Source organism: Carya illinoinensis, chromosome 10, assembly GCF_018687715.1.
Source record: "Carya illinoinensis cultivar Pawnee chromosome 10, C.illinoinensisPawnee_v1, whole genome shotgun sequence".
Taxonomy (NCBI): domain Eukaryota; kingdom Viridiplantae; phylum Streptophyta; class Magnoliopsida; order Fagales; family Juglandaceae; genus Carya; species Carya illinoinensis.
In genome coordinates, this window is record NC_056761.1 from 32,669,659 (window position 1) to 32,693,579 (window position 23,921).

At 37.9% G+C, this 23,921-nt stretch overlaps 1 long non-coding RNA gene across 1 annotated transcript; it reads left to right on the forward strand.

Moving 5' to 3' along the window:
• Window positions 1–3,553: 3,553 nt before the first annotated feature.
• On the forward strand, window positions 3,554–4,413 carry LOC122280040. Its single transcript, XR_006229712.1, has 2 exons — window positions 3,554–3,794; window positions 4,223–4,413. It is a non-coding gene; the product is annotated as an uncharacterized LOC122280040 (long non-coding RNA).
• Window positions 4,414–23,921: the final 19,508 nt, after the last annotated feature.

Here is a 23,921-nt window from a genome sequence, read left to right on the forward strand (position 1 = left end):
CTCCTAGTCGTAGCGTCCTTCTTCCGAAAAAAAATCAAAAAATCAAAATCTGAATGTGCCGTTCCGTTTGTTCGTGCAAGAGCCAAAAACATCAAATTAAAACTGCCTTGCGTCTCAACTTGAAATGATAAACTGCTACTTATTTTATGCCTTTATACCAAGTCAAATCATGAAAGGGCCCTGTCACTTCCTCCATCAATAAAAATAATGGCCCGTATTACATGCCAAGTCAAAAAGTAAAGCTACTCACCTCTTTTGCGTACCAAATCCTTTCGGCCTAGTCAAATCCAGCTTACGTCCAAGAGCTAAACATAAAACTAAAACTGCCTTCTTTTTCTTCCCTCCCCCCCCCCCCCCCCCCCCTCTCCCTTTTTTTAAGCCCAAAGGCCAAGCCGAAAACAAACTTTCTCCTCATTACATGATAAAATCCATTGTGCGTCTCGCTCGTTGCTTCCAACATGTAATTTTAAAGTTTGTCATTTGACTAGTTCTAATTTTTTCTGCTATTTAAAAATTTAACTTGATGTTTATCCCTTAAATAATATTGGTGAAATTTAGATCTTCATTTTCTTCAAATCTGAAATAAAATTTAATAATACCAATGAAGTCATAAATCGACAAAAATAAATAAAATTATACTAAAATTTAAAGTTAAGAAATGGTAAGACATGTTAAATTATACAAGTCATCACGGTAAAAACCGATAGTGCCATATATTGCCGTCTTTTCTTCAATAACCTAAAATCTTATTCAATTGTATTTCTTTCATAACAATGTCAAAGATGAGATAAATCTTTTGTCTTCAAGAGGATGAAACTCTTGGTGGTGTCCTTCAGCAGAAGATGCTTGGTTACTTGGATCTAGGGCTTTTCAGAAAGCCCCTATTATTGCCACTATTTTTTGTACCATTTTTACTCAGATGATCGATCACCACAAGAACTGGTACTATTTACTGTAATTGCTAGATCCATCTTGTTTAGAAGAAATGCATTGATTTATGAAGGAGCTTTCTTACATCTTGCTACTCTCTATAGCAATGCTCTCCAAGAATGTGATGTGTATAGAGCTGCTATGAAGTATCTACAGTTGTCAACCTATCCCACACAGCCTCAAGCTCTTCATTGGGATGCTCCTCCAGCAAATTGGGATGTAGCCATCAATAGTGAAAATAGAAAAACTAGTATTAGTGTTGTTATTAAGGATGGTGATGGTCATGTTCTTGCAAGTTTCATGAAATCTCTACCATTTTGTTTAGAACCATCTATAGTTGAGGCATAGGGTCTACAAGCAACAACTTATTTTTGCAAGGATTTTGGTCTGCAAAATGTTTTCTTTGAAGGAGACACATACCAAATTGTTGATGCTATTTTAGCTAAAGATGATCCTATTGGTTGGTTTAGAACATCCTCATTGACTTGACCAAAGTTCAAGGATGGCTAAAATTTGGTTAATATATGCCAAAATAACTCCAAATTGGATTGGACATTGCTAAAAGAGTTTGGATGTTAGCTACAATCATTCACCAAATATGGAAAACTATAATAACTTCAGCAAACATTAAAATAATAATTTTTTATTCCAAGCAAACACGAAGGAACCAAACCCCAGTTTCTTCTCTCCATTGTCCCCTTCATCCCGTAGCTCTCTCTCTCTCTCTCTCTCTCTCTCTCTCTCTCTCTCTCTCTCTCTCTCTCCCAATTCGTGAAACTGAGTCCCTCCACTTCCACGGCTGAGCCCCTTCACTCTGGCCAAGCCGATCACTCCCAGCAAGGTTTTTTTGGGCCGTGACTTTTGGATTTCACACTTTATATAGTAAGCCTTAAGCACCCATGATGCTTTACCCAATAGTTGTTTGTTCAGCTCCCAACAAGTCCTGGCAATGGCAATGGGTGTGTTTGACGTGCCATTGCTCCGCCCCCTGTAATTCCTACTTATCTTTGTCTTGGCCTTTATCTCCAGGTTGGAATCCCCAATTAGGTATGATGTTGGCTACCCCATGCACTTCCACTAGCGGCCTCCCACTTCACCCTCCCCACATTTGGTCAAATTTTTGCAAACTTTTGAAGTCGATGGTGCTTGGGATTTATTTTCCTTCTGTTTTCATTTGTTTGGTTGTTGAGAAAACGAAGGAGGTGTGAAGGAAATGTTTTGAAGCTTTAAGTATGATTAGTTCTCATCTTGAGAAAATTTTGTGATGGAGGCTTAGAAATTCTTATTTTATTTTTCTTATGTAGGTATTGGAAGTGCAGACATGGCAATTTCTTGTAGGTGCAAATTTCTTATTAACATGAACATGAGTATGTTGTTAGATATTTAGTTAGTAATTAAGAAATTTATATAGAATTTTAGATGAGTATAATCAAATATTGTTTTGTTATTAGCATTAAATGACCTTTGAAAATATGATTTTTTTTAATATAATTAGAATATAATTATTATTAACGTTTATTGGTAGAACTACAAAATGTGATAAAAATAAAGTAAATAAAAAGTTATTAAATTAATAATATTTTATTATTATATAGAGAGTAAATTGATAATCCAATGTGGAGATTGAATTTAAATAGAATAGACAAATGCAAATTCATGTGATATTAGCTAAAATTTGAAGATGGATTTGGCCAATTCAATGAAAATGCTCTAAAATTGTCTTACTTCATAAATAAGTTCTTTATTTATTGAATTTGGTTGGAGAATAAGACAGTTAAGAGAGTTGCAAATGGAGTAACTCATCGACTTGCTAAGGAGGTTGTATCTCTCACATCATTGCTTGTTGTGTTTCTACTCTTGTACTTAGGACTGTTCATCCGGGTTTCGGACCGGGAATCCGGGTATACCCGGCCCGGAACCCGGGTTCCAAATCCGGTCCGGATTAGTGCGGATTATGACCCGGGCCGAAACCCGGATTCATCCGGGTTTTTACAACCCGGAATCCGGGTTCCGGACTATACCCGGGTCTCTCTTTTTTTTTTTTTTTTAATAACAAAATCTTACTCGTTAATTTTTTTTTTCAAGAAAATGATAGTGTTGAAAAGCATAATTTTTTTTTTAATCTAAAAGCCTATATTCTATACAACTTTTTCAAGAAAAAATGTTGAAAAGCATCCTTTTTTATATATAAAACAAAAAATATTTCTGGTTAATGATATATGAAGTGTTTCCTTTCAAAAATAAAATAAAATAAAACTAATTACCTTTTTAACTAATTAGATTATTTGATATTTATATATTACATTACAAAACACAACTACAATATATGAAAATTACATATCTATGAATAACAAGGCATTCTTTGCCTTCATCCATTCATAGAGATCTGCTGGTGTAATTACCCCTGCATCCAAAAGGTCCTTGCCCCTCATTTCACAATATCTATTGGCAGAGATGTTTGTTGGAAGACCATTTATGCCTGGGAGAACAGAGGTAGAACCGCCTTTAATAATACAAATCCAGAAGAAAAATTGGATAGATTCTGTTCCATGCATGCATTGCATAATTACTACTTTTATTTAAGGATATGCGTGCATTGATTCTACACTGGCTGTTTTTAAGTTCTACCTCTGTTGTACACAGGTTGAGCAGCTTCAAAGGATCTTCAAACTTTGTGGTTCACCCTCAGAGGATTACTGGAACAAAATGAAGCTACCAGCAAGCTTCCATCCACCGCGGCATTATAGGCCTAGTTTTGAAGAAGCCTTCAGCCCCTTACCTACCTCTTCATTTGGCCTTTTGACTACACTTCTTGCTCTAGACCAACCTCTCGTGGCAGTGCTGCTTCTGCTCTCCATAGTGAAGTGAGTATAAACATAATAGATGGCAAGCTCTTTCTCTGTACTCATTGCTAGTGGTATAACGACATTTCAGCACTTTTCTTTGGTATAACCAAAACTTTGTACTACGAGTTTAAAATTGAAAGGTTCTAGTGCTGGACTTACTAGTATTAGGGAAGATTTTGGGATATGAAGGGTACTTTGCTCCATGTAATTGATTAAAGTTTAATAGAAGCACAAGGGAGAAATAATGGAAGGCCATCTTAAACTTGAAGCATATGCTGTTTAGGCTTATTCCAGAAGCAAAATAAACAAAGAAATAGCTAAAGAGGAATACAAGTGTTCCTAATGACTACTTTCTATTATCTTCCTCCTGCTTTTATAAAATTACATCATAAAAGAAAATTTATGCTTTATTCTGAGTATTTTTTTTTTTTTTTTTCTGCTTTCAGTTCTTTACTTCAAGCCCATTGGCCTGCAATCTTCCAGCTCTACCAATTCCCAGGAAAAAGAAGAATCAATCTAAAACCCGTGATCAGATGTATGATTTTAGTTTATAATGTGAAATTATTTTCCTCAATGATGTGATGAATAACTCTATGTAACGATCATGATGTCTCCTACCAAAACCTTTAGCAGCTTAGTATGTTCTGTGGGCTGTAACTCCATGAATTTACTTAGTTGTGATTTTCCATCTTACAGGCGCAGGACTTCTAAAACAAAACAATCAACTCGAACAAAAGATGATGGTCATCAGGGAAAAAAACCCACTCGAACAAAAGTTCAATGCATCTAGCTACTTTGAACTAAAACAAAGATTCTTACATTCAAACATTCACATCAAAATAGACCCAAATCAACAAAGTAATAAAAGAGCCCTCAAAGATCTAAAGAAGGATGCAACAGATCAAGCCGTAACAGAGAACCAAAACTAAACAGACCCAAATCGGAATAACGCGCTATACGCTTTATTTCAATTTACTGAGTACCTTCAACCCAACAATAAAGAACCATAACTAAAAAGATGCACGAATAATATAAGAAAAAAAAATTAGTGAAGATTTTCAAGAAAAAGTTAGAGGAAGGTAAAATACTCACCTCATGGTGGCTGAGTGGCAGTTTCCTCGACTATAGCAAAGGGATCGAGAGCTGAGAGAGAGAGAGAGAGAGAGAGAGAGAGAGAGAGAGAGAGAGAGAGAGAGAGAGAGAGAGAGAGAGAGAGAGAGAGAGAGAGATCTGAATTCGGGGGGGGTGGCGCTAAGCAGAACAGAAGTAGGGTTTTCAGTTTTGCATCTTTAGTTTATATCACCCGGGTACCGGGTTTTAAACCCGGATCCGGAATTAAAATCCGGTACCCGGACCGGTTTAAACCGGTTTTTCGAATCCGGATGCCGGCCTGGATTTGACCCGGGCCGAAAACCGGAACCGGAATCCGGTATAACCGGATTCCGGGCCGGGCCGGATAAAATCCGGCCCGGTTGAACAACCCTACTTGTACTAGTTGAATGTCAACATTTGTGATTAATCATATGTTTGTTATTCTGGTTAAAAAAAAAAAAATGATATTGAGTTCCTTTATACGGAGTTAAAATCATAAATCACTTGTATATCTAATATCCACAATATGATACATACCGATTAACACAATCTAATATGATAACAAAATAAATATTTTAGGCATAAAGAGATTAAACAAAAGTAATTCCACAACCTGACGTAATTTCATGTGGTTCATCAAATTATAAAGTTATTTTTATTATAAAGTAGATTTAATTAATTACATAAAACTACATCAGTTTGTGAGATTATTTTTGTATAATTCCTTTATGATTGTAATAGTTCTCTTACAACAATATACAAAGAACAGTGAAGTATAATATCAAACCTACTTGATGGAACTTTTACACCATTGTGCAACTCAAAGCATCCTGCAAAACTTGAGAATCTGATGCAGATCCATCTCAACAATGTAGCACGAATGAATTTTAGATTAGTATCACAAACTCCAAAACTTACAGAATAAATTCTAAATGCAAAGCAAAACAAATTGAAAGGTCCACAACAACACAAATTCGGTTGAAAAAATTGGAAAATACCCCACTACAATTGAAATTGAAAACTAATATTTGAATGCTATAGGCCGAAACAAAACCCTTAAGTAGACAAATTAATTTACTTTTTCTTTTTCTTTTAGAGAAAAGGATGGTACCTCAATCAATTTGCTTTCTCATCCATCAAATGCATAAAAAATTTGTTGACTTCTTAATCCAAACCCACAACAAGGAAGCATGCTAATTAGCTAGATTGAATAGTGATCAAGGAAATCGAACAAAACAGTGCATAAATGGAATTAATGAAACCTGAAAGGAAAAACAAAATGACGAAAGAAATTACATGAAGACATGATCAAAGATTTGTGAATAAAAAACGATGAAAATATCTTCAAGAGTTGTCAATCTATGCATTTTGTGGGGAAATGAAATGGGAGAAGGATCAAATTGGTTTGGGGAGGGGTGAAGATGAATGGGGAAGGGGTTTTCAAAAATTCGAACCTCAGATTTGTGCATTGTCAAGCCGTGAGTTTTGAGGAACGAAATGATCTACTTTAGAGATAGAATATATTTGAAGATTGAATATGAATTGATACTTTATAGGCATGCATAAAACACTATTGAATTATAGAAAATCCCTTTTGGAAGAGAATGACGTGCCAAAAATATAAAATACAACACACTAGACTTGTTGGTTTACGAATCCCATTGCTTATACCTTGACACGTTTGGCATTGAATTTTGATGGATTTTTTATCTTAAAAAGGAAGTTAATAGCTAGCTTTTACACTAGTAGACCATTTATGTGATTATGTGTGCATTTGGTGGCTTTTAAGTCATCCTTAGCTTTAATTTCTACCCATTACTACCTATGAGGGGGGTTATCCCTGAGGCTGGGCCGAGCTATTTGGGCTCGACCCATGGAGCCTAGGAAGACCTAGGCTCGAGAGCAAGGACAGACCTGACCAAGCTAGCCTAGGAAGCCCATCAATAGAGGCAGCTGGACAACACGTGCTGATCGAGAGTTGCCTGACACCCCTACTGGCCAATAGGTCTCTACAAGCAAAGACAAGAGCAGTCCCTACCCTAGAGCCTTGTCGGCTGAGCATGTCCAAGAGTGGGTGGGCCTGACTGAGGACAAGCTGCATTAAATGGGACACGAAGACGAGCATGCCACAGTAAAAGAACCACGCCACATTCAATGCTCCTCGGAGGTAAGCATGCCACTACATGCAACTCGTCGATGAGAGTATTACAAGTTTTTAGTGCAGTGGAAAAATCTTCCAAATTTGGAATCAATTTGGTTGCAAGCATCAGAAGTCTAGCATTTACATCCACATCTATTTGCTGCTTACACTTGTCAAAACTTGCCAGAGTCAAGTTTTTTAGGAGAGCTAGCAATTGATGCAAATTAGGAGGATGTTCCATAATTAGTGGAGCTATTTTTTATTGTTATCTTTTCCTAATTTATTGCTTTCCTAGTTAGATTAGTATTTCCTAGTTTTATTCTATCTACAATTGTTATTTCCTTAGCATTATTCATACCCAAATACCAACCAAACTTATTGGCCAATATTTTGAGACAATCTCGATGATAAAAATGTAGTGGCAAACCTGGGAGCAAAATCCATTGCACCGCCCTTGAAGGTTCAACATTCAGATCAAAATCTTTAATCCATCGAAAAATGCAAAAAACTATAACCATCAATGATAATGCCAACCCTAGCCCAACCATGAACAAAATTCCCCTCACTAGCCATCTGTACCAAGACATGGTAATCATCCATGAAACTTACATAGCAATCTCAAGAAGACCCCACGTTGTCACAATTGACAACCACATAGAATCAATAGAAGGCCTGGTTCGAATAAATTTCAAAACCAGAGCAAACTTGAACTTCTTTGCAACCTTCACCATTTCAGCCGCTGAAAACACAAAACCCAACTCTCCATCCACATCCACTAGATTTCGGATGACTAGTTTGAAACCAAAAGAATTGGAAGACCTCACCAAATCATGGGCATAAGACTTATGCCCCCTCTACAAAGAGAAACGCCAAGATCACCATCCAAAACAATCCCTGCCGACATCAACGTCACCACGGAGACCAAGGAAGCTGCCATGGGCTTGGCCTTATTCAACATGAAAAATCGCTCAGAACTACCTCTCCGCAAATCTCATACATCATCACCTCTATTCACTTAGTGCTAATTTCTTTTTCTTTTTCTTCAAGATCATGAATTTGATCATCGCCAACAATATTGACCCTCAATAGCACAAGATAAGGCTGTACAAGAAGCTATAAAACCGACTCGGACCAACTTACACCGACTGCTGGAGAATGGAACCAGCGTAGAGCTGGTCGACCGGCAGTAGAATTAATTCAAAATCGGCATTTGCCAGTTTGCTCCAGATTTGAGGCTGGATTGGACCGCTGAACAGACCAAATATATATCTTATATTTTTTTTATATATGTTTTATATAAAATGACGCTATTTCATTGTTTTAAATGTATTGAATAGAAAAAAATTAAGAATGAAACGACGCCATTTGGTTTAATGCACCAAACAACGTCGTTTCAATTTTGGTTTAATACCCCCTTTTGTTCTTCTTCCTCTCAATTCTCTCTCTCGCCCCCCCCTCTCTCACATGTTCGCACTTCACAACACCGTAGCTCTCTCTCTCTCTCTCCTCTCTCACTCAGCGACATATCTCTCTCTGTCTCTCCATCGTATGAAGTGCATCGTTCTCTTTCTCTCATCGCATAGTTGCAATTCACATGGGGAACCATCTCTCATCATGATAATAATCACTGATTCTCCATTGGGACACCGAAGACTGACTAGTATCATGCTGAAATTGACATCACCGGTTTTCTCCCCCTTACTAGAAAGTTCTGTCCTTGTTTATTGAATCTCGGTTGGGCTTCGAATTTTCCCAAAAACTGAACCAAATGAATCGGTTTTCACACCTAGCACAAGACAGAGATTGGCATGGATCGAGCGAAATTTATGATATGCACACTCGTGGCATTACTATCGACCTAGTGAGATATATATTCGATAGGACTTGATCAGAGGCCGGTACATTATCATGGATATACTGCCATTCAGGATCCCGATCACCTGATTTCTGCTATATGTCGAGGTCGTGTCAAGCATAAACAAGAACCGATAGGACTGATCAACAGCACCACCCTGTTATAAAGCACGGGACACTCGAGACTTCATCTTCGTGGACTTGTTCCAGATCTGGTTGATACTCAAAGAGATGCACAACTAGGAGATCATGGAGTATTGGCTGGTGAGACATCCACACAAGCCAAGGCATCATGCACAGCTACTTGTCAGGAGATCGTCAATATAGTGTGTGTAGAGATCAGCAGACAGACATTAGCGGTGCTTATGGAGGTCCGTACTACCATGTCAGAGTTACGTATAGAGATTAGTGCTAGCATCTCTGAGTTACCGACCTCGATTGATGCCATATCTGCAACTCAGGTCACGATCAGTACTCTACTGACACAGATAAAGACTTAGCTGCTGTCGAGGATGTGTGCAGAGAGTTGGGATCTTAGTAGTTTCTATCTTTTATTTACATTTTTTTTTTTGGTATGGACGATATTTTGTCTTTTGTAAATTTGATTAATTTATGAATTAAATCTTTTTTGTCTTTTCTAAATTAATGATTGATTTATATTATTCCTATTATTTAATTGATAACTTTTACATAAATTATTAGTTAATATAAAAATAATTCTACTTATCATCCTCAATACACATCACACACTTCACCTATTTTATTTTTTCATTTTTCCTATAATAAGTATGTGTTGTATGGATGATAACTAGAACACTCAATTAGTTTAACAAGAATAAAATAAAACTAAAATTAAACAAATAAAAAATAATTTTAAAATATGTGAAGTAGCATTCCTCTAATCACCGTTTGAACACTTTATTTTACATTTGAACATTGATTAACGTACTATTCGAATGGTACAGTAATATGGTTGAACAGTAAGTCAATGTCCCACCCAGATTTATTGACTTAACCTGCAATTTTCCGTTTGATCATAAATAATATATGTTTAAACATTTTTGTATGAAAGTTAAGTCAATGTCCCACTAAAGTTTTTCACTGAACGTGCCAAATTGTCGTTCGACCATATATAATTTATGTTCAAATGTTTATTTTATTTTGTTTGAATATTTTTTATGGATGTTCAAACGATTATCTTATTAGGGACAAAACTTTTTGTTCCCAAATATACCATTCGAATGGTAAACACCTTCCATCGTTTTTTGGAATGATTTTCATTTCGTTCCAAACAAAAATCATCCCAATAGCTCTTTTTTGTTGTAGTGAGTAGTTCAGATCTTCAAGCCATAAAACACATAACTGTGGGATTTTTATGTTTACTAAAAATTGGCCAGTTTCAAAAAACTCACCATCACAACAATTGACAAACACATATTTGCCAACACAGATTCACCAACAAAGATTCACCAATACATCATTACTAACACAAATTAATCATCAATAGAACATTTTTACAACCAATTAAAAAATCTCACTTTGATTTCATTGGAGTTGACTCAATTGAGAGAGGGACAGAGAGAGGGGACAAAGACAAAATCAAGGTACTAATGAGACCCTTGCAAATTTAACCTACATATATTCTTGAAACCCTATAAAAGTTTTAGAGAAAATAAAAATCGAACCATCAAAAGGAGAGAGAGAGAGAGAGAGAGAGAGAGAGAGAGAGAGAGAGAGAGAGAGAGAGAGAGAGAGAGAGAGAGAGAGAGAGAGAGAGAGAGAGAGAGAGAGAGATGATGGGAAAAGAGATCGGAGGCTAGGTGAACGTCGACTATGGGATGGGGTTGGGTTGCAGCTAGGGTTCGTGAAGCTTCGACTACACTGAAGATTGAAGAAACTAGTGAGGAATCCCACCCACCAGGGGGCAGGGGGGAGGGGAGTAAGCTTGGCCAAAAATTAAATGATGCCATAAACTACATTTTTTAAGACTGGAGACGTAAAACGGTGCAATTTTAACCTCTAAAAATGGTGTCATTTTAAGTCTTTTTTTTTTTTTTTATGGAAATATGCTTCAAGCATTCATTCATAAACGAAGTTACAACTGCAACTTATCAGTTCAAGAGAACCAGACTATAAATCAACTAATGCAAATGCTCAGGTGCTTCCCCGCACACAAAGTGACAGACATTGTCTAAACTTCTAAACCTCTCATTCGAGAGAAAGCACTCTGTAAAAAACAGAATGACCAGCCCCTCCAACCACCTAAGGAGGTGGAGAAGGCATAATCCTTTTGGATAGAGTCCAAAAGACAAAAACTAAAACAACACAACTAAAACGACAAAAACGGCACACCACCCCAGGCGTCGGCATCAGGAGCCCAAGAAACAGCACGAGCACCCAGCTCGTGTACGGACCACAAAACCTCCACCAGAGGTCGGCCGTACGTCCGCTAGCCGTAGCATCGTCCGCCATACTCCATACGCACTAGCCACAGGTTGTGTCCAACCAAAAAACTCAACACTCCACTTAGTATTAAGCAAGGAAACCAGAGACAACCAAAAACCAAAAACAGAAGAAAAAAATAGAAAGCAGAAAATAGACAGAAAAAGACGGACAAAAAACACAAAGCAGTGGTGCGTCGGAGCAAACCACTCTTAGAGGAGATCCGATGGTCGGTCGAAGGACACCCGGAGTCTTGGGACCCAGAAAAGCCAGGTTTTAAGTCGGCAGGAGGCTCCATGGTGGCACGTGACAGCCACGCGGGTTACGCACCCCTCCGTTTGGCTCTGCATTCAGAGGTCTTGAAGATCGGCGGCTGGCCAACATCATGGTGGGGCGCTTGTTGGCGAACGACGGCTGGAAGCAACCCCGTCGAAAAAACTCCCCTTTATTTACCTGAAAAACACAAAAATAAAACGAAAGCGCAAAACGGAAAACTAGACAAAAGAAGGAGAAGGAGGGGAAGGGAAGAGGGAGGGGGGGGGGGGGAGGGGAGAGAGCCGAAGCTCCCACCCCCGTCGAATGCTTAGAAAAGGGAAGTTAGGGTTTGGCTTTTCGTTCAGAGATTTTTCGCTCTCGGGGACGTGTGGGAAGCAAAGCAAATGTCCCCCCGGTGTCGTTTTACGTTGAGTGTGGCATTTTGCAATTTTGTTAAATGTCATAGTTAACTTATATAGTTATATAGTTAGTTAAATAGTAATTGATTATTAAAAATTACTATTTAACTAATGTCTAATTGCATGTTAACTAACTATATAACTATATAAGTTAACTAACTAACTAATGTCTAAGTGTATTATTTTAGGTACATTTGTTCATACTAGTGTTTAACCACTATATAAGTTATAGTTATATAAAATATATTTAATTCATATAATATATATATTTGTATAAAAATATGTAAAATATCATAGTTGGAGTTAAGAGACGGTACACCACCACCTCCGACTTTGACTTTTTGTGGAAAAAAGAAAATCCGACTTCGACTTTGGCTTATTGGAGTTGGATTTTTTAATTTTTGTTCAGCCCTAAACACAACGACAAATCTAGGTGGGGGCCACCAAATAACCCCAAAACAATTCAAAAAACAAATTTATGGGAGCATAAAGAAGTTAAAATTTCAATGTTGGCCCTCCAAATTCTGATTGTTAGTTGCCTTGTCCCAAACTCGATAAAGCAACATCATGATGATGTGGGTTCATAATTTTGAATTGTGGCATTGTGGGTATTTTAAGGCTATATTTAGGAATATACGAATTTCAATATTTTAAAATTAATTCACTATTATTTATAAATGATTTATTATTTTTTTAACTATTCAAAAACTATTAGCTACTATTTTATTATTAGTCACAAATCATTTAGTGTATTCTTAATATCCAAACAAAACCTAAACTAGTAGTCTTTACTACATTACTCATATATGGCCCCCAACTTATCTACATTTTGTCAACACCCACAGGTAAGACTGTTCATCTGGGCTGATTTTTTTTAACCTGATTCGAAAACTGGATAATTGGGTTCCGGTTACTGTTTTGGACCAGGTCAAACCCGGGCCAGAAACTGCATTGTAAAAACCCGGGTACCAGGTTTGTATATAAAAAGAAAATTGTCAAATTCCTCAGCTAGACTCCCCCCACCCACAATCTCTCACTCTCTCTCAAGCGAAACCTAGCCGTATTGTCTCTATATTTATCCTAGATGTATTTTCTAAGACTCTCTTGGGTCGTGTCTCTCTATTTCTTTAGACTTTATTTCTCTAAATTCCCTCACGAGTTAGAGGCTGAGTTTCATCCAGAGAAGCATGAGTAGCCACTCACTCCAAAAGAATGGGTTTCGGCGACTTGTTACTCTAACCTTTGAGTTCTTGGACTCCGACGAGAGTCCTATCCAAAGGGCATTCAACACTGGAGATTTGCAAGTGAGTTTCTGTATACTAAATCACTAAAATGCCCACTTTCTCACTATTGGCCATTTAGTAAGTCTCTCAATCTCCCTCTCCTGATCCATGAAGGATATTGAATGATAAACATGGTGATCTGTGAGCATGTAGAAAAGGAATATATGCAGTTCTTTTGCTCGATCTTATGTGGATATAAATATATGCAATTCTTTTGCTCACGGATTTGTAATCGGGCTAATCCAGGCTGGAACTTGGCCTGGTTTTGAAATCCAAGTTTCGGTCCGGGTATACCCAAATACCTGGGTCGGAACCCAAATGAATAGTCTTGTAATAACCCGCTCCTTCTTTCTTCTACAATTATAAGCCTCGTTTTACGTGCTGAGTCTCGATGACGTGTTTTAAAAAATACCAAGCGGATTTTAAAGCAAGTTCAATATTTTAAAGCTTATGAATATTTTAAATATTTTGAAAATATTTATATGTGATATTTTCAGTGTTATTGGATTAAGCTTGTTTTTAAAAAACACAATTATAATTTTTGATGAGCTCCAAAAATATTATAATTGTGAAAAATTATTTAATTTAAAACATTTTAGTCATTGAAAAATATTATAAGATTTAAATTTATGTTGAAAACTCTAAATTAATTTAAATGGTTTTATTCTCTTCAAGTGATTAATAAGACTTCATCATTTTAATTAATGATGAAGGAATATTATTTTATGAACTTTAGTTTATAAAATAATATTCTATCTTAATTCCTCTCAATGTTTTAATTTAAATAAAATGCTTACGCATTTTTAAATCCTTATTTAAACTCACCGTTGGATCTTTTTTGAAGATCCCGAAATAAAGGGCTTGGATTAAATACCCAAGCTCCTCTCTTTTTCCCTCACCTTTTCATTTCATCTCTCTCTCTCTCTCTCTCTCTCTCTCTCTCTCTCTCTCTCTCTCTCTCTCTCTCTCTCTCTCTCTCTCTCTCTCTCTCTCCCAGCCTGATGTGCCCTTTCTCCCTTCTCTTCTCACTATGGCCTTCTTTCCTCTAGCCTAGCCACCGCTGGCCACCCTTGGCCTCACTGCCGATCACCAGTTGCTCCTCTTCCTCCGGCCAACACCTCCTCCCACTAGCAAACCCCCATGTGCTCTCTCTCTCTCTCTCTCTCTCTCTCTCTCTCTCTCTCTCCTCCCACGGCAACTTCAACTTCAAGCCCATTTCTCACCGTAGCGCCTCCGTGCGTGGCCAGCTAGGCCACTGAGCTCCTTCATCGGCTTCCCCACTCCATGGGCTTTTAATGTCCATGGTCTTCTTTCCCCCTACCTCCCTCTCTCTCCATTGGGCCTCTACACACACACTCATGGCTTCTCCACCGTCCACCACCATGCACGACTACCCACACCACTTACCACCACCAATATGATCCCATGACCACCATGACCTCTCCTAGCCAATTTCATGCCCAACCGAAGTCTCCACATCTCTCACTCTCCCCCACTCTCCCATGCACAGGTTGCACTATCCATGGCTAGATCCGCCACCGTGACCACCATTCGGCCACCACTTGCCACCAAGCACTACTACCATCCTCCCTCTTCCTCCCCCTAGTCTGTAGTCTGAGGTGATGGGTGTTACCTTGAAGTTGACTTATAGCTAAGAGTAGGTGTGAAGTGACAAAAAAGTATCAGAGTAGTGTAGCAGAAGCATGACGAGCGACATGACATAATTCAGGATTAGTCTCAATCTACGTGAAGTGATAGAGGTGCATTTGTGGATGTAGTCCTATCTTGTTAAGTGTTGGGATGAACTTGTATAGGGCCAGGAAGTAGGAAGAGTCCTACCGAACTGGTCTGAGCAAGTTGGTATTAGAGTATGGAGCTTATTTATACAAGCGAGCGTTCATTAGATTATAAGTTGATCTTAGGTGAAAAAGGGTAAGGTACATGCGTATCTGGTGAGACACGTGTATCAGACGGATTTACCATATATAATGGGTAATTTGTCTTTAGTATAGTTACACGGTGTTTTAGCCACAAAGTTGGCTTAAAGTCGTGCAGCATGTAAGAACGGGAATGAGGATTGAGTATGGGCTAAGATACATGAAGGTAGTAAGGGGTAAGTTGTCTAGGATTGGGATGCATGACTTAGTCAGTATGAGTCATGTGTCGACATGTGGTTGATAGAAGAATAAGACGAAGGTCTTAGTGTCTTAACCTTAGGTAATCACGGACGTTCACTTTAAAGGATAAGATCCTGAAGGTTTTAGCATAGTAAATGGCACGTAAGAACCCAGGGATGGACTGAGAGTATTCCAAGTCTAGTATAGTTGCTTATGCATGAGATAGAAAATGACGTGAGGTTATATGTATGCATGTTGGTTGCCATCTGACACACACACGAGAATGGACTGCATGGAATGAGTATGACATGAAATCCAGGTAAGTATTGCATTCATACTTTTCTAGAGTTTTCTAAAAGATAAGAAAAATGAAAACTAAATGCTTTTCTTTACGATGCTTTAAGAATAACATGAACGACTACTTTAAGAGAGAATGCTAAGTATAAGTTTTCAAGTATATTTACGTAACAACCCTCCTTGGTAGCCCCTTTTCACGCACCCAAAGTACGTAAGTGTATGCATGTGGATGGATGTTATACGTGGTATGTATTGTATGTATTTTTATGAAATGAAATGAGAGGCCTCGGCCCTATGCTTTAAACGACACAAAGAAAGTGTTTTAAAATGTCCCTATAAAGACGATGCTTTAAATAATGCACGAACTGATGTTTTAAATGATGCCATGAAAGATTACCTAAGCCCATGCATTTTAAATGACTTTTATGAATGATCAAAGAAAGGAATGATAGAACTATAAAGGACTGAAAGGAATGAAAGGAATGAAAATGATTAAATGTTTAATGTATGAAAATAGGTAACGGCCACATGAATGGAAGGAAAAGGTACTGAAGGACTGGATTGCGCATATTGTAATGCCGGGTAAGTAGTACTGGTAGTGCACCCAGTGCTGCATCCTAACGGAATGAATTCCCAACCCGTGGCCATAGGCAGAATCAAGTCCAAAAAACCATTAACCCTAGCACATGGGGCATAACAGTGTGCTACGGCCAATGAAAGTCATAAAAAAGGATGTATGTATGTAAGAAAAGATGTATGCATGATAAAACCTTTTAAGAAATGAAGGCAGCGAGGCATGGGGAACTGTTTTATGAATGAAAACTCTTTCTAAAGAAAAGCCCCACCTCGCAACTTTTTAAAATGAATTGAATGTCTATGTATGATATGTATAGAGTAATGAATGCATGACTGAAAATCTACGTTATTATATTTTAACTATATGAAGTAATGCTTACGAGTCATCAACTCATTCTAGTTTTTATGTGTGCCCTCCCAGGGACAAAATGAGCATGACTCGTCAAGACGGACACAGCCCAAGGGGCAGAGCACGAAAGCCTAGGCATGCTATTTTGTACGAGAGACTTTAATTATAAAAATTTAGTGTTTTCATAATTAAATTTAGTGTTTTTTTTTTGTAAAAAATCAATTAAAAAAAAAAAGAGTCTCCTCTCTTTTCTCTCAACTGAGAACTGAGGTGGTGTTTCAAAAAATCTCCTTGCCATCTTTCGGGTAGGGGGCAAGAGTTGCTTGGTGGTGCTATGATGGAGAATTTACAAGCCTTATGGGGAAATTTTAGATTGAGTGAAGAGGAAGACACAACCATCACGTTGGAGAATGAGGCGACAAGGGAGGTTCAAAAGAAGGGGGAGCTATGTTTTATTGGGAAAATCTGGATGGATAGATCTATTGGCAAGAATATTATTGAAACTACTATGGCCAAGATTTGGAGGCTGAGTAAACAAGCAAAATTTACAGAAGTTGGATCCAATGTATTCATTGTCTCTTTTGCAAATCATGCTGATCGTGGTCGGGTTATTGAGGGACGTCCGTGGTTGTTTGATAACCATATTTTTGTGATTGAATTATTTGATGGGTTTACACAACCGAGCTCTATGAAGTTTGATTCGGCAGCAATGTGGGTGCAACTCCATAACATGCCGTTGGTGGGAATGAATAAAGAATGTGGTGGAAGGATTGGCAGGTCGTTGGGAGAGGTAGAATATGTGGATGTTGAGGAAGATAACGTAGCATGGGGAAGCTTCCTGTGGCTTAGAGTCAGAATGGACTTGTTTAAACCTTTAGCAAGAGGAAGAACTACCATGCTAAATGGTATGAAATATTGGATTCCAATCCAGTATGAGAAATTGCCTCGGTTCTATTTTGATTGTGGGAGAATCTTGCATGAGGATGGTGTTTGTGGAGTGGTGAAACAAGAAGAAAATGTTCCTGCTCAGTTTGGAACGTGGTTGCATGCAGTGTCAGATGGTAGAAGAATACGTGGGGGGCTATGGGGGAGATCTAGTAGACCAGAAAAAGGGGTGGCTGAGGGTGGTAGCACGGCGGATGTGGGAGGCTCAACTCATGGTAACGACAAGAGTACTGGTGTAGGTGAATTTCAAGAGGACATTAATGATGGAGTTAATAGCAGACATACGGTACTGAAGGTGGCGAGAGTCAAGCTAGAGTAACGGACAAAAGGGATGAGGAAAATGAAGATATGAAAACTGGTGTAACAGCTATGGGGGGAGCATCTGGTGAGCCTTTTTTGGTAACTGATGACATTGCAACTGGGCCTTTTATTCCATCTGGACTAGTCATGCATGATCCAGGTGCACCAACTGGGCCTATTATTCACGATCCAGTTCTGTCTCATGCTCAAATCCTTCCATCTGAAACTGCTTTGCCAGTTATACACAACACAAGATCATGGAAAAAACGTGCTCGTGTACAAGGTATTTCTATTACACCTAGTGTTGAATTACCAAGTAGGAAGAGAGGCAGTGGGGGTACTCTGAAGGATGGTCTTATGAAAAAACAGAAGATTAAGGGTAAAGAGAAGGTGGGAGAGGCATATGTTATCTCACAACATGAATTGGCAGTGGCTGTTACACAGCCTTGCCAGAACCAATGATTCTAATAAGTTGGAATTCACGTGGGCTTGGGAACCCACGTGGATTTAGAGCTCTTCTTGACTTGGTCAGAAGAGAAGTTCCTAAGGTTCTGTTTTTGCATGAAACAAGATTACATGCAAAGGAAATGGAGAGATTGAAGTATAGATTGGGTTATGAAAATTGCTTGGCTGTGAGCAGTGATGGGAGAAGGGGTGGTATTGCTTTATTGTGGAGGAAGGATGTGGACATTACAGTTCAAAGTTATTCAAGATCACATATTCATGCACGAGTTAAGAATGAAGTTTTAACAAATGCAGAATGGTACCTCACTGGCATTTATGGTAATCCTAAGGCCTCAAAAAGGCATGAAAAATGGGCATTAATCAGAGTTTTGAATTTGGTTTCTTCTCAAGCATGGGTAGTGTTGGGGGATTTCAATGAAATCTTGGGATGTCATGAGAAGTCGAGGGTGTACAGAGGGTGGAAAGGCAGATGAAGGATTTTAGGGATGTTTTGGATGATTGTGAACTACGGGACCTTGGTTATTTTGGCCCCCCTTTCACTTGGTGTAACAAAAGGGAACCTGCATGTAGTATTAGTGAGAGGTTGGATAGAGTCCTCTCAAATCACAGATGATGTTTGTAATATCCTATGGCTCGAGTCCAACATGGAATAGCTGCATACTCAGATCACTTGCCTATTATTCTTAGAACTCATGAGGTACAGGTGCAAGGAAGAAGCAAGAGACCTTATAGGTTTGAGGCAATGTGGGTGGACTCACATGATTGCAAGACTGTTATAGAGAATGCCTGGTATGAGGAACAAGCTGCTGATGGATGCAGTGTTGTGATGAGAAAGATCAAAGGCTGTGGAGAAAAGCTTACTTCCTGGAACAAGTCAAAGTTTGGGAATGTGAGGCAAGGTTTAGAGAAAGCAAGATCAAAATTGAAGTGGTTGCAGTCTAGTGATCCCTGTTTTCAAAAAAGGGATGAACATAGCAAGGCACGAGCAGAAATGCAAGTTTGGATGGAGAGAGAGGAAATTATGTGGAGACAAAGATCTAAATCCTTATGGTTGAAAGAGGGGGATTCAAACACCAGGTTTTTCCACAATAAGGCTTCTTAGAGAAAGAAGAAAAACTGGATAGAGGGACTAAGGGGGGAGAATGGAGGTTGGAAATATAATGAGGAGAGGGATAATTTGATTTTCGAGTACTTTAGTACTTTGTTTAAATCCTCAGCTGAGGAAGGACAGATGGAATTTTTAGACAGCATAAGGGGTAGGGTCAATGCTTAAATGAATGAGAATTTAGTGAAGGATTTCAGAGAAGAGGAAGTGGTTATGGCTCTACACCAAATAGATCCTAATAAAGCTCCTGGTCCTGATGGGATGGCACCTCTTTTTGACCAAAAATACTGGTCTATTATTGGCAAGGATGTTACTAAAGCAGTTCTGCAAGCTCTCAATAAAGGTCAGTTTCCTGATGAGTTAAATCATACATATATTACCTTGATTCCAAAGAAAAAACAGGCTGAGAGGATTACAGATTACATACCTATTAGCTTACGTAATGTCCTTTATAAATTGATCTCCAAGGTTTTAGCTAATAGACTTAAAGAGATCTTGCCAACTGTTATCTCCAAGTCACAATCTGCTTTTGTCCCTGGTCGATTGATAACATATAATATTCTTGTTGCTTATGAGTTGGTGCATTTTATGAGACATAAAAGAAGTGGAAGGAAAGGTTTTATGTCATTAAAGCTTGATATGAGTAAAGCTTATGATAGGATGGAATGGAGTTTCTTAGAAATTGTAATGAAGAGAATGGGGTTTCATGAGAAGTGGATAAAGTTGATTATGGGGTGTGTTAAGTCTGTATCTTTTTCCATATTGGTGAATGGTGAACCAAAAGGCCCTTTGTTTCTAACTCGAGGGATTAGGCAAGGGGATCCATTATCTCCTTACTTGTTCCTTTTATGTACTGAGGGTTTAATCACTCTTCTACAGCATGCAGAAACATCAAAACAGATTGAAGGCTTGAGGATCTATTATGGTGCACCTCAATTGAACCATATTATGTTTGCATATGACTGTTTGCTGTTTTGCAGGGCAAATGTACAGACTTGTTTGAATATACAACATCTACTTGGCATTTATGAAAGGGCATCTGGTCAGAAGGTCAACACAAAAAAGACCTCAATGATTTTTAGCAAGAATGTGAATCAATGTACCCAGCAGGAGATCATGGACCTATGGGGAGCTCAACAATTTCAACAATATGACAAATACCTTGGCCTACCACCTATGGTTGGAAGAGGGAAGAAGCAAGCTTTCTCTAATCTCAAACATAAGGTTTGGCATAAACTGAAAGGGTGGACAGAGAAGTTATTATCCTAGGGAGGCAAGGAAGTGCTGTTAAAGGCTGTTGTAATGGCCATCTCTATTTATACCATGAGCTGTTTCAAGTTACCAGCTACTTTTTGTAGTGAGTTGGAACAATTAATGGCAAACTTTTGGTGGGGTCAGAAGCAGGAGGAACAGAAAATTAGATGGGTAGGATGGAAGAAAATGTGTAAGACAAAGGTGTTAGGAGGGCTGGGTTTTAAAGATCTGAAAATCTTGAACCAAGCTCTTCTTGCAAAACAAGCCTGGAGGATCATGACAGAGGAGAATACACTTCTGCATAAGTTATATAAAGCAAGATACTTCCCTTCCTCACATTTTAATAACTCAAGGCTGGGTTCTAACCCTTCATACGTTTGGAGGGGTATATGGGAATCAAAAGATGATATGCTGAGGGGCTGCAGATGGAGAGTGGGGGATGGTAAGTCAATAAAGGTTTGGACAGATTATTGGATACCTGGATATAGAGTGTTGCAACATTCGATACAAGCAAATATTGATGAAACACTTATGGTTGAAGACCTTATTGATGAGAACACAAGATGGTGGGATATAGAAAAGGTTAGAAGGCTATTACCACCTGCTGCAGCAGAATCTGTGTTGAAAATCTTGATTAGTAATGATGTAAGGCCTGATTGCATTATATGGGATCATGAGAAGAATGGGGTGTTTAGTGTAAAGAGTGCATATGACTATTTTCAAAAGTTAGACAGACAAGAAGGGGAGTGTTCAAATGCTGATGATTATACTAGGTTCTAGACAAAGTTATGGAAGCTGAAACTGCCTAACAAAATAAAGATCTTTGCTTGGAGAGTTTGCAAGAATGGTCTCCCAACCCGTGCCAATCTTAAGGGGAGGTTTGTTATTAATGAAGATCAGTGTGTGCGGTGTAATAATGAGGAAGATGTGGGGCATGCATTATGTTATTGTCCAATGGTAATTCAATCATGGCATAAGCACTTTCAGGGTTTATTAAATACTGATGTGCAAAAGGATGTCATACAGATTGCAATGGAGGTCATGGAAAAGGGAAGGCTTGGTGATCTTGAAAAATTTTTCCTTATAGCATGGGGCATGTAGTATAGGAGAAACCAGCAGATTTTTGAACACAAAACTATACAACCTGATATGGCTATTGATAAAGCTTTATCTATTGCAGCAGAATATAAAGAGGTCAGAGATGTGAGGCATCCGAGGAAGATTATATACTCTTGTTGGCAGCCTCTATCTTCAGGTGCTTTGAAGCTCAATGTGGATGGAGCAATTTTTGAAGATCAAGATCAAGCTGGGGTAGGAATGCTGTTGAGGAATGATAGAGGAGTGGTCCTGTTTTCAGCAAGCAAAAAGGATAATGGGGTGACAGATCCTATGGAGGTGGAATTGCTAGCAATACTGAGAGGTCTACAACTATGCATTCCAATGGGCATTCCAGATTTGCTTATTGAAAGTGACTCTTTAATGTTGGTAGAAGAATTAAACAATAGTTTGGAGTCAAGGTCAGCTTAGGGTAATGTAGTTCATGAAGTGAAAGAGTTGATGAAGAGAATACCAAGATGTTCAATTCAATACAAGGGGCGTATGGCAAATGAGGCAGCTCACAACTTAGCAAGATATGCTAAGCATCTAGAAGATTTGATAGTTTGGTAGGATTCTTTTCCTAAATGTATCTCTCAAATTATTTGGTCTGAATCTATGATGTAATCTGTTGCTGTTTAGTGAAGAAAGTGCTATGTTTCTTATAAAAAAAAAAAATAATGTTTTCCGTTGTAACCTTTTAAATTAAGAAATAAGTTTTATTTACAAACATGGAGTCTTTTGTATCCTAGTACGAAAGGAAAAGAAGTTTCGAAAGGAACCGTAATTCTCCTTTATTTTCTTAAAATCATTTTCTAAATGACCCACCATAAGGACAGGTGTTACAAGTCTTACCCTTAGGTCTTAGATTTTCTTTTTTTCTTTTTTTTTTTAAATCTCATGTATACCAATCATTGCCTGCCTCTTTTTGCGCCATCACTCTATTTTTTTTCATTTTTCAAGCATATGAAAGCTTAAATTCCAAAAATCGAGGTAATGTTATTGAAATGTTGAAATATTTAGCCTCATATAATAAAGATATTGATAAAGTTGTCTTGGAAAACGCCTCGCAAAATGCCATATATATATATATATTTCTCCAGAAATTTAGAAATAGATTTTGTCTATATTTGTAAGAAAAGTTCGAAGTGTGATTTGTGATGAAGCCAGTGATGAGTCCAAAAAAGTATAGATGACTATTGTTTTAAGATTTGTTGACAGAGAATAATTTATTTGAGAGCGGTTTATTAATCTTGTGCATGTTAAGGATACTATTGCATCAACTCTGAAGAATAAGATATCTAATATTTTATGTCATCACAATCCCAACATTCAAAATGTTCGAGGTCAAGGGTATGATGGCGTTAGTAATATGCAGGGTGAGTGGAATGGTTTGTAAGATCTACTTTTACATAATTGTCCATATGCATATTATGTACACTACTTTGCATACAGACTACGATTAGCTCTTACTGCAAACTCAAATGAGGTTATCCCTATCCACCAATGTTTCTCTAAAGCCTTCATTGTTAATACCTTTTAAGCTTCCTTGCAAATGTATTTATGAATTATGTGTTGCTCAAGCAAGCGTAACTGCCAAGTTGATTGCAACTAATGACGTTGAGGCTAGTATTGGTCTTAATCAAATTGGAACATTACAATGCACCAGAGATAAAAGGTGGGCTTCCCATCTCAATCAGTTTATAGTTTAATAAGAATGTTTTGTTCAGTTCTAGAAAATATTATTGATGAAGGAAGCTCTTGTAGCCAATTGGGGGATGCATCATCGGCTTATGATACTCTAATATCATATGAATTTATATTTATCTTGCACTTAATGAAGGAAATTATGGGGGTCACTAATAGTTTTTATCAATGTTTAGAACAAAAATCTTAGGTCATTTTAAATGTTGTGAATTTGGTCTCAAGTACAAAAAAACTTATTTAAAAACTGAGAGATAGTGGTAATTGGGATACATGATTTGAAAGTGTATTTTTATTTTGTAAAGGCCATGAGATTGAAATCCCTAATATGAATGCTCATTTTATTGATGGTCGTATTCGTCGTAATCTACAAGAAATAACAATTGAGCATCATTATAGAGTGGACATATTCACTACTACTATAGACTCTCAATTGCAAGAGTTATAGTAGAT